The following is an 11,600-nucleotide window of genomic DNA, read 5'->3' on the forward strand; positions in this document are numbered from 1 at the left end:
CAATGCATGTGAACTACTCCTCAGTGTTGTGGTTGCGAGAACTGCTTGCGCCTCTTGTACGAACACGGCGACGTCTATCAGTAGGAGAGCCATTTACACGAATGTTAAGATCATGCAATTGTGTAGCAATTTCAGTGTATTGACCTTCGTTCCTAATAGCATAGTCACGGTGCTCTTGTTGCATCTCTCGAATGAGCCTTAGTGTTTCGCTTTGATTTGTCTGCATAGCTTGAAAGAGTTGATCTTGGCGTTGAATAGCAACATACATGGCATCAAGAGTGATAGGCGGAGGGTTGTTTTGAGGAGGTTGGTTGACATCAGCTTGTTCTTGGTTGAGTTCTTCTTCCATTGCATCCACAGGTTCATTAGGATGTTCAGGTTGGTTTTCTTGAGGATTGTCATTAATGAGCCTCCAACGCTGAACATAACGGATGTTGATTTGCTCTGGGCATGGCAGGATGACATAAGTGAAGGATAGAAAAACACTTAGAAAGGGGGGGGGTTTGAATAAGTGTAGCTTTAAAAACTTGACAGATAAAAATAAATTGCACAGTTATTTTTATCCTGGTTCGTTGTTAACTAAACTACTCCAGTCCACCCCCGCAGAGATGATTTACCTCAACTGAGGATTTAATCCACTAATCGCACGGATTACAATGGTTTTCCACTTAGTCAGCAACTAAGTCTTCCAGAGTCTTCTGATCACACACTGATCACTCCAGGAACAACTGCTTAGATACCCTCTAAGACTTTTCTAGAGTCTACTGATCCACACGATCACTCTAGTTACAACTGCTTAGATAACCTCTAAGACTTCCTAGAGTATTCTGATCCACACGATCACTCTAGTTCCTTACAACTTAATGTAATCAATTCTAAGAGTATTTCAAATGCTTCTTAAAAAGCGATAATCACAAACTGTGATATTTCTCTTAACGTTTAAGCTTAATCTCACTAATATATTACAACAGCAATGTAGTGAGCTTTGATGAAGATGAAGATTCTGAGTTTTGATTTGAACAGCGTTTGAGCAAGTTTAATATGAGTTGTTTTGGTGCAGAATCGTTAACCTTGCTTCTCATCAGAACTTCATATTTATAGGCGTTGGAGAAGATGACCGTTGAGTGCATTTAATGCTTTGCGTGTTCCGTACAGCATCGCATTTAATGTTATACGCTTTTGTCAACTACCTCGAGCCTTGTTCACGCTGTGTCTACTGACGTAGCCTAGAATAGCTTTTAACGTTCCTTTTGTCAGTCAGCGTAGCTTGCCACTTGTACTTCCTTCTGATCTGATGTTTGTAAATACGACGTTTGAATATCATCAGAGTCAAACAGCTTGGTGCAAAGCATCTTCTGATCTTCTGACCTTGAAGTGCTTCTGAGCGTGATACCATCAGAACTTCAGTGCTTCTGTTCTCTTGTTCTTCTGATGCTTCCATAGACCCGTGTTCTGATTCTGCTTCGACCATCTTCTGATGTCTTGCCAGACCATGTTCTGATGTTGCATGCTGAACCCTTTGAGACACAGCTTCTGAGCGCTGAATTATGCGTACTCTTTATATATTTCCTGAAAAGGAAATTGCATTGGATTAGAGTACCATATTATCTTAAGCAAAATTCATATTATTGTTATCATCAAAACTAAGATAATTGATCAGAACAAATCTTGTTCTAACAATCTCCCCGTTTTTGATGATGACAAAAACATATATAAATGATATGAATTTGCGATCAGAAAGAACAGACGGCAAAAGACAAATTACACAGCTATAGCATAAGCATATGAATATGTCTCCCCCTGAGATTAACAATCTCCCCCTGAGATAAATAATCTCCCCCTGAAATAAATACTCGAAGAACTTTAATAAAAGACTTCCCTGATTATTTCGGTAGAGACGATCATATAAGCTTCTGTCTTCAGAGAATTCATAGCTTCTGACTTCTGCTTCCATTGGACAGCTTCAGAACTAGAATTTCTTTAGATCCTTAGAACACTCACAGCTTCTGATTCCTGCTTCCATCTAGGACAGCTTCAGAACTTGAATTTCTTTGATCTTCTGAACATTTACAGCTTCTGATTTCTGCTTCCATTTAGGACAGCTTCAGAACTTGAGTTTTCTGGATCTTTAGAACATTCGCAGCTTCTGATTTCTGCTTCCCTCGGATAGCTTCAGAGCTTTGAATTTCTACCAACATTACTTCATGCTAGATTTGTATCAGAACATTGTTGAATGTACCAGAGCATCATCTGAGCATCTCTACATCCTGAAAATGTTACAGAACAAAAACTAAACGACAAAAGTCAGCATGAACGAGTCAGAACATAAAATGTATATTCGAGCACATGATATGTATTAGAGCCATATAGGCTAAAGTAATGTATCAGAGCAAATAGAATTTTGTCAGATCAAATAGACAAATATGGATCTTTCTTGCTTCTGATTTCTGAAGCTTGACAGCACTCAGCTTGCTTCAGTTTCCATGGTTTAGCTTCTTGTGTTTGCTTTGCTTTGAAGATTCTCTTCACTTCTTTATACCTGCAAAACACTTGAACCATATAGAACTTGCAGTTCTTGTTAGTAAATGTGTGGGCGCTTTACCCAGCAACTGATAGATTAATCAAATCATTTATCATTTATCTTCTCCCCCTTTTTGTCATAACATCAAAAAGAATATTTTAAAAGATTCAGATGTATAAAACGACAAATAAAATCACAGGAATGAAAAATTAAGAAAACTTTTTATTGATAATCAAAAGAGATTACATGAAGATGTTTAACAAGCAGATGCAGCAAGGAAAAGAAAACTACAAAGACCAAAGCCTAAGATCCTAGCTAAGACAAAGTCTGTGCCAGCATGCCATGAAGGAGAGAAACGCCTCATTGACTGCTTCTTGGGCTTCCAGGCGAGGGGTCAGGGAGACTTGGTTCTGATGCAGATCTTCCACAATCTTTATCAGAGACAACATTCTCAGTGGGTGAAGATGAAGAGATTTCTTCGGAATGGGTTGAGGGAGAGGAAAGGTTAGATGAAGAGGAAGTTGAGTCTAGAAGGAAACAAGATGAGGAAGAAGATGGAGATGATGGAGGGCTTTCACCAGGAGGTTGAAACACACGTCTAGAATAGTTTCCAGATAACATTGCTTCGAATGGATTCACCTTGAGAGGATCATAGGTGATTTTTATCTTTTTGGGTTTGGAAGGTGATGTTTCAACAGCTTTTCTCTTGTTGGTTTGATCATTTTCATGATTTCCTGGGCTTGATGAAGAGTTCATGATGGATTTGCAGAAAATGAACAGGTAGGGTTTGATATGAATGCAAACGGATAGAGTGAATAGAGAAAATATGAGAGGGAAGGAGAAGTGTTTGAAGAATATAAAGAAAAACTGAAAGAGAGTAAATGATGAAAAGCATTTAATGTTACGTGACGTGAGGAGAGATAATAATGACAAATGAGGTGACTAGCACAGTTACCTATGGTCGGTGTCCCTTCAACTGCACGCGCGCTTATCCATGAATAGTAACGACAGGTTTACCATCCCGAGATAAAACGTTACAGCTGTTTTGCTTTAAAAGAGGTTCTGAATCAACTTAGACAATGAAACGTTAGTAATAACAGAATCATAATTTCTAAAAGATTTCAATCAGAACTTCTGATTAAAAAAAATTCCACATTCATTTCAGAAGATACTCATACATGAGAACTTCTCATCTTCTCATTCTGGGCATAAATCCATACTGATGTTCTTCAGAATGAACTTAAACCTATCTTCAGCCAGGAGTTTTGTAAAGATATCAGCCCATTGATGGTCTGTATCAACAAAGTTTAAAGATATAACACCCTTCTGAACATAGTCCCTTATGAAATGATGTTTAATCTCAATATGTTTAGCTTTTGAATGAAGAATAGGATTCTTAGATAAACATATAGCAGAAGTATTATCACAGAATATAGGAATGTTACTCTCAAATATCTGATAATCTTCTAACTGACTCTTCATCCAGAGCATCTGTGTACTGCAACCAGCAGCAGCGACATATTCTGCTTCTGTTGTTGATAGAGCAATAGTTGCTTGCTTCTTGCTGTACCAGGAGATCAAATGACTTCCAAGAAATTGGCAACTTCCTGAAGTACTCTTTCTTTCAATTCTGTCTCCAGCATAGTCAGCATCGCAGAATCCTACTAAGTTGTATTCTTTAGATTTTCTGTAAACTAAGCCAACATTAGTAGTACCTTTCAGATACCTTAGAATTCTCTTAACAGCAGTTAAATGAGATTCTCTAGGATCTGATTGGAATCTAGCACACAAACAAACACTGAACAGAATGTCAGGTCTAGAAGCAGTCAGATATAGAAGAGATCCAATCATACCTCTGTATAACTTCTGATCTACCTTCTTACTTACCTCATCCTTACCTAGGATGCATGTTGGATGCATAGGAATTTTGGCTTCTTTGCAGTCTAGAAGATTAAACTTCTTCAGAAGTTCCTTCACATACTTGGTTTGGTGAACATACGTTCCTTCTGATGTTTGATTTATTTGTATTCCAAGGAAATACTTGAGTTCTCCCATCATGCTCATTTCAAACTCAGCCTGCATAGACTCAGCAAACTCCTTTCCAAGTGTAGCATTAGATGTTCCAAAAATAATATTATCTACATATATTTGACAAATTAAAATATCCCTTTTAAAGGTTTTACAAAAGAGAGTAGTGTCCACTTTTCCTCTAGTGAAACCATTATCCAGAAGGAAAGAACTTAAGCGTTCATACCAAGCTCTGGGAGCTTGTTTCAATCCATATAACGATTTCTTTAATTTAAAAACATGATTAGGAGACATAGAGTCTTCAAAACCAGGAGGTTGATGGACATAAACTTCTTCATCTATATAACCATTTAAGAAGGCACTCTTAACATCCATTTGATAGAGAGTGATGTTATGTTGAGTGGCAAATGAAATTAATAGACGAATAGATTCTAACCTGGCCACTGGTGCAAAGGTTTCTGTATAGTCAATCCCTTCTTGCTGACTGTAACCCTGAGCCACCAGTTTGGCTTTGTTCCTTACCACTTCGCCTTTCTCACTGAGCTTGTTTCTGAAGACCCATTTTGTGCCGATTATATTGAATCCATCTGGTCTAGGAACAAGATCCCAAACATCATTCCTTGTAAACTGATTTAGTTCTTCTTGCATAGCAATTATCCAGTCTGGATCTTCTAGAGCATGATCAACAGAAGTTGGCTCGATCAAAGATACAAGACCTAATTGACAATCTGCATTGTTCTTAAGGAATGCTCTTGTTCTGATTGGATCATCCTTCTTTCCAAGAATGACATCTTCTGAATGACCAGAGATGAGTCTGGATGATCTTCTGACAGATGGTTCTTCAGAAATGCTTAGATTCTCCAGAGAAGCTGATACTTGATCTTCCGATTCTTTGCTTCTGAGAAGCTCTGCTTCTGATGCGTTGCTTCTTGGCTCAACAACTTCTGATATATCAATATCACAATCTGCAAAATTATCAAACTGCTTTGGTTTTTCAGAACCAAGCTTATCATCAAACCTGATATTGATTGATTCTTCTACAATCAATGTTTCAGTATTGTATACTCTGTAGCCTTTTGAGCGTTCAGAATATCCAAGAAGGAAACATTTTTGTGCTTTGGAATCAAACTTACCAAGATGATCTTTAGTGTTCAGAATAAAGCATACACATCCAAAAGGATGGAAATATGAAATGTTGGGCTTTCTATTCTTCCACAATTCATAGGGAGTCTTATTTAGAATAGGTGATAGAGATTCTATTCTGAATATAGCATGCAGTGTTTATTGCTTCTGCCCAGAAATGCTTAGCCATATTGGTTTCATTGATCATGGTTCTGGCCATTTCTTGCAGAGTCCTATTCTTTCGTTCTACAACTCCATTTTGCTGTGGAGTTCTAGGACAAGAGAAATCATGGGCAATACCATTCTCTTTGAAGAATTCTTCAAAGGATCTGTTCTCAAATTCACCACCATGATCACTTCTAACCTTTATGATTTTACACTCTTTTTCAGATTGAATCTGAATGCAGAAATCAAAGAACACTGAATGAGTCTCATCCTTGTGTTTCAAGAATTTCACCCATGTCCAGCGGCTATAATCATCTACGATGACTAATCCATATTTCTTCCCTTTGACAGATGCTCTTTTGACTGGGCCAAACAGATCAATGTGCAAGAGTTCTAATGGCCTTGAGGTAGAAACAACATTCTTGGACTTGAATGCAGGTTTGGAGAACTTGCCCTTCTGACATGCTTCACAAAGAGCATCTGATTTGAATTTCAGATTAGGGAGTCCTCTGACAAGATTCAGTTTGTTAATCTGAGAAATCTTTCTCAAACTAGCATGACCTAATCTTCTGTGCCAGACCCACTGCTCTTCAGAAACAGACATAAGACAAGTCACCTTCTGACTCATAAGATCTTGCAGATCTGTCTTATAAATGTTGTTCTTCCTCTTGCCTGTAAATAGGATTGAGCCATCCTTCTGATTTACAGCCTTGCAAGACTCTTGATTAAAGATTATATCATAACCATTGTCACTCAATTGACTGATAGATAAGAGGTTATGTGTTAATCCTTCTACAAGAAGTACATTAGAAATGGAAGGAGAGTTACCAGACTTTATAGTTCCAGAGCCAATTATCTTGCCCTTCTGATCTCCTCCGAACTTGACTTCTCCTCCAGACTTAAGCACCAGGTCTTGGAACATAGACCTTCTTCCTGTCATGTGTCGTGAGCATCCAGAGTCCAGGTACCATGACATGTTGTGCTTTGTCCTTTTTGCAGTCAAGGATATCTGCAATAGGAATAATCTTATCCTTAGGTACCCACATCTTTTTGGGTCCTTTCTTGTTAGATTTTCTCAAGTTCTGATTGAACTTGGGTTTAACATTGTAAGCAATAGGAGGAACAGCATGATAATTTTTAATGTGAGTTTCATGATATTTCCTAGGTTGTGTCACATGCTTTTTGGTGTGTGTTATGTGAAAGCTTTGAGCATGTGAAGTGTGCCTAATATCATGGGAGTGGCCATACTTGAACTGATCATACAATGGCTTGTATGTGAGTTTCATTTCATCAACAGGTTCAAGTTTGTATGGGGTTTCACCCTCAAAACCAATGCCAACTCTTTTGTTTCCAGACACAGCATATATCATAGAAGCTAGCTGACTTCTGCCAATACTTCTAGATAAGAACTTCCTGAAACTTAAATCATATTCTTTCAGAATATGGTTTAGACTAGGAGTGGATTGTTCTGAATCAGAAGGAGATCCAACATTATTGGATAATTTTAAAAGTTTTTCTTTTAATTCAGAATTCTCCAACTCAAGCTTCTTTGTTTCAAATTCAAATAGCTTTTTCAGCTTTTTGTATTTGAGACTAATCTGAGACTTGAGTTCCAGAAGTTCAGTTAGACCGGAAACTAACTCATCTCTAGTAAGTTCAGAAATAACTCTTCAGAATCTGATTCTGATGTAGATTCTGATCCGTCATCTTCTGTCGCCATCAGCGCACAGTTGGCCTGCTCATCTTCAGAGTCTGAATCATCTTCTAACTCATCCCAGGTTGCCATAAGACCTTTCTTCTTATGAAACTTCTTCTTGGGATTTTCCTTCTGAAGTTTTGGACATTCATTCTTGTAGTGTCCAGGCTCATTGCATTCATAGCACATGACCTTCTTCTTGTCAAATCTTCTGTCATCAGAAGATTCTCCACGTTCAAATTTCTTTGAACTTCTGAAGCCTCTGAACTTCCTTTGCTTGGTCTTCCAGAGTTGATTTAGCCTTCTGGAGATCAAAGACAGTTCATCTTCTTCTTCAGATTCTGATTCTTCAGGATCTTCTTCTCTAGCCTGAAAAGCGTTAGTGCATTTCTTGATATTGGATTTTAATGCAATAGACTTACCTTTCTTTGGAGGCTCATTTGCGTCCAGCTCTATTTCATGACTTCTCAAGGCACTGATAAGCTCTTCCAGAGAAACTTCATTCAGATTCTTTGCAATCTTGAATGCAGTCACCATAGGACCCCATCTTCTGGGTAAGCTTCTGATGATCTTCTTTACATGATCAGCCTTGGTGTATCCCTTGTCAAGAACTCTCAATCCAGCAGTAAGAGTTTGAAATCTTGAAAACATCTTTTCAATGTCTTCATCATCCTCCATCTTGAAGGCTTCATACTTCTGGATTAAAGCTAGAGCTTTAGTCTCCTTGACTTGAGCATTTCCTTCATGAGTCATTTTCAAGGACTCATATATGTCATAGGCCGTTTCCCTGTTAGATATCTTCTCATACTCAACATGAGAGATAGCATTCAGCAAAACAGTTCTGCATTTATGATGATTCCTGAAAAGCTTCTTCTGATCATCATTCATTTCTTGCCTTGTCAGCTTTACGCCTCTGGCATTTACTGGATGTTTGTAACCATCCATCAGAAGATCCCATAGATCACCATCTAGACCAAGAAAGTAACTTTCCAGTTTATCTTTCCAGTATTAAAAGTTTTCACCATCAAATACCGGCGGTCTGGTATAACCATTGTTACCGTTGTATTGCTCAGCAGAGCCAGATGTAGATACAGGTGTAGACTTTTCACTTTCATCAACCATCTTTTACTGAAGCGTTTTTCTCTTCCTGAATCTTTTCTAAACACGGTTAAGTGCTTGCACCTTAGAACCGGCGCTCTGATACCAATTGAAGGATAGAAAAACACTTAGAAAGGGGGGGGGGGGTTTGAATAAGTGTAGCTTTAAAAACTTGACAGATAAAAATAAATTGCACAGTTATTTTTATCCTGGTTCGTTGTTAACTAAACTACTCCAGTCCACCCCCGCAGAGATGATTTACCTCAACTGAGGATTTAATCCACTAATCGCACGGATTACAATGGTTTTCCACTTAGTCAGCAACTAAGTCTTCCAGAGTCTTCTGATCACACACTGATCACTCCAGGAACAACTGCTTAGATACCCTCTAAGACTTTTCTAGAGTCTACTGATCCACACGATCACTCTAGTTACAACTGCTTAGATAACCTCTAAGACTTCCTAGAGTATTCTGATCCACACGATCACTCTAGTTCCTTACAACTTAATGTAATCAATTCTAAGAGTATTTCAAATGCTTCTTAAAAAGCGATAATCACAAACTGTGATATTTCTCTTAACGTTTAAGCTTAATCTCACTAATATATTACAACAGCAATGTAGTGAGCTTTGATGAAGATGAAGATTCTGAGTTTTGATTTGAACAGCGTTTGAGCAAGTTTAATATGAGTTGTTTTGGTGCAGAATCGTTAACCTTGCTTCTCATCAGAACTTCATATTTATAGGCGTTGGAGAAGATGACCGTTGAGTGCATTTAATGCTTTGCGTGTTCCGTACAGCATCGCATTTAATGTTATACGCTTTTGTCAACTACCTCGAGCCTTGTTCACGCTGTGTCTACTGACGTAGCCTAGAATAGCTTTTAACGTTCCTTTTGTCAGTCAGCGTAGCTTGCCACTTGTACTTCCTTCTGATCTGATGTTTGTAAATACGACGTTTGAATATCATCAGAGTCAAACAGCTTGGTGCAAAGCATCTTCTGATCTTCTGACCTTGAAGTGCTTCTGAGCGTGATACCATCAGAACTTCAGTGCTTCTGTTCTCTTGTTCTTCTGATGCTTCCATAGACCCATGTTCTGATTCTGCTTCGACCATCTTCTGATGTCTTGCCAGACCATGTTCTGATGTTGCATGCTGAACCCTTTGAGACACAGCTTCTGAGCGCTGAATTATGCGTACTCTTTATATATTTCCTGAAAAGGAAATTGCATTGGATTAGAGTACCATATTATCTTAAGCAAAATTCATATTATTGTTATCATCAAAACTAAGATAATTGATCAGAACAAATCTTGTTCTAACAATAAGGAATCAGAACTTTGTTGACGACCAAAGTGTAGCGGCCATCATGGCGGGGTGAAACCAAATGAGAGTCACGGCAGTAGGTGAGATCGAGTGATTGAGCAGGCATCATGAGATGAGAGAGGGAGATGAGGTCATCACCAAGACCTAAGGCACAGGCCAAGGAGGTAATAATTCCGCCAAACAGGAAGGGGTTTGTAGTGGGGGCGTTGATGCAGCCTTGGATGTGTTAGAGCATAAAAGGTGCGGCATTGAAACGGATATTGTTAAGCGCACAGTATAAGAAAAATAATTCATTTTGGTTTACCTTGTGGTTGTTGGATCTTGCAAAAATAGTGTGCCCCAAAACACGTTGAAAATAACGTATAGCGGGGTTTTGAATATGAGAAGCATGAAGAGACCTCCAACCGGTAGGAATTTCGCCTGTGAGATTAAACCAAAATTCGAAAGCAAGTTCTTCCCAAGATCGGCCATTTAGTTCTTGAAAGATTGTGCGGAGAGCATTTGGTGCATTATTAAAATGCAAGTACGTAGCCACTGCTTCTTGATCCAGAGTAAATTCACGGTTGAACATCCGAAATTGGATGTTACCGGTTAAGAGCGGTTGATCAGAAGGAGTGTTGTAGTTGAAAGAGCTCAAGAACTCTAAGACGGGCGGCTCATAAGTTGGTACGGGTTCGGTACAAAGATGGTGTAGGCTAGATTTAATGAGCAAACGGGTGACACCATCTATGAGACCCAGAGTTTCTAGACATTCGATGTTCACAAATTTTGTGGGAACAACCGAACGTTCATAGAAAGCAAGGTATTTTGTTCTTTGAGCATCGTTGTCATCCTCTCGAAAGATAATATTTGCAAGGTTAGGAGGTGGCCTCTCTAGACGCACACTACGGATGATTGAACGTGGAGGCATGATGTGTTTGAAAAGAAAAAATAGTATGGAGAGTAGAAGAGTAGAAAATGGTTTGGAGGTTGTGAAGAAGAAGAGTGGTGGTGGTGTGGTTTTATAGTGAGGTTTGAAAATGGTGTGGTTAATGTATAATTAAAATGGAATTATGGTGGTGTTTGAAGTTTGAATGGAATGGAGAAATGTGAAATGATGTAGAGTTAAAGAGGTGAATGATGGAGGATGAATGGGGTTAATGGTGTTTAAATGGAAGAAATAATGGGGAGAATGAATAAGATTGAATGATGAATTTTGAAATTCAAATTCAAAATTCAAAATGGAGTAAAATGCTTCTTCTGCGTGGTCAACGCAGACTGCTGGCCTTAGGAGACGCGCGTCTCAGGCAGTCAGTCTGCTGGGGGACAGGGCATGGAGACGGGCGTCTCCTGTCCTTTGCGTGCAGGGTTCTGGTCCCACATAATTGGAGACGTGCGTCTCCTAGCTTAGGTAGGTGGCTGTCACGCATGCATGGGTGTGGACCAGTTCTGACAGATAGGATTAATTAGAGAATAGCACAGATTGGATAAGTGATGTTACTATAAACAGCAAAATACCAGACTGAGTGAGTTATATGTATTCATAAATATATAGCAGTCAGACAGCAGAATAATATAACACAGTAGCAGTAATGAATAAAATATTACATTTCGAATTAAAAACTGGTACTGAATGTTGACAAAAACAGAATGCAAAAATACCGA

This window comes from Vicia villosa, linkage group LG5 (genome assembly GCF_029867415.1).
Source record: "Vicia villosa cultivar HV-30 ecotype Madison, WI linkage group LG5, Vvil1.0, whole genome shotgun sequence".
Classification (NCBI taxonomy): Eukaryota; Viridiplantae; Streptophyta; class Magnoliopsida; order Fabales; family Fabaceae; genus Vicia; species Vicia villosa.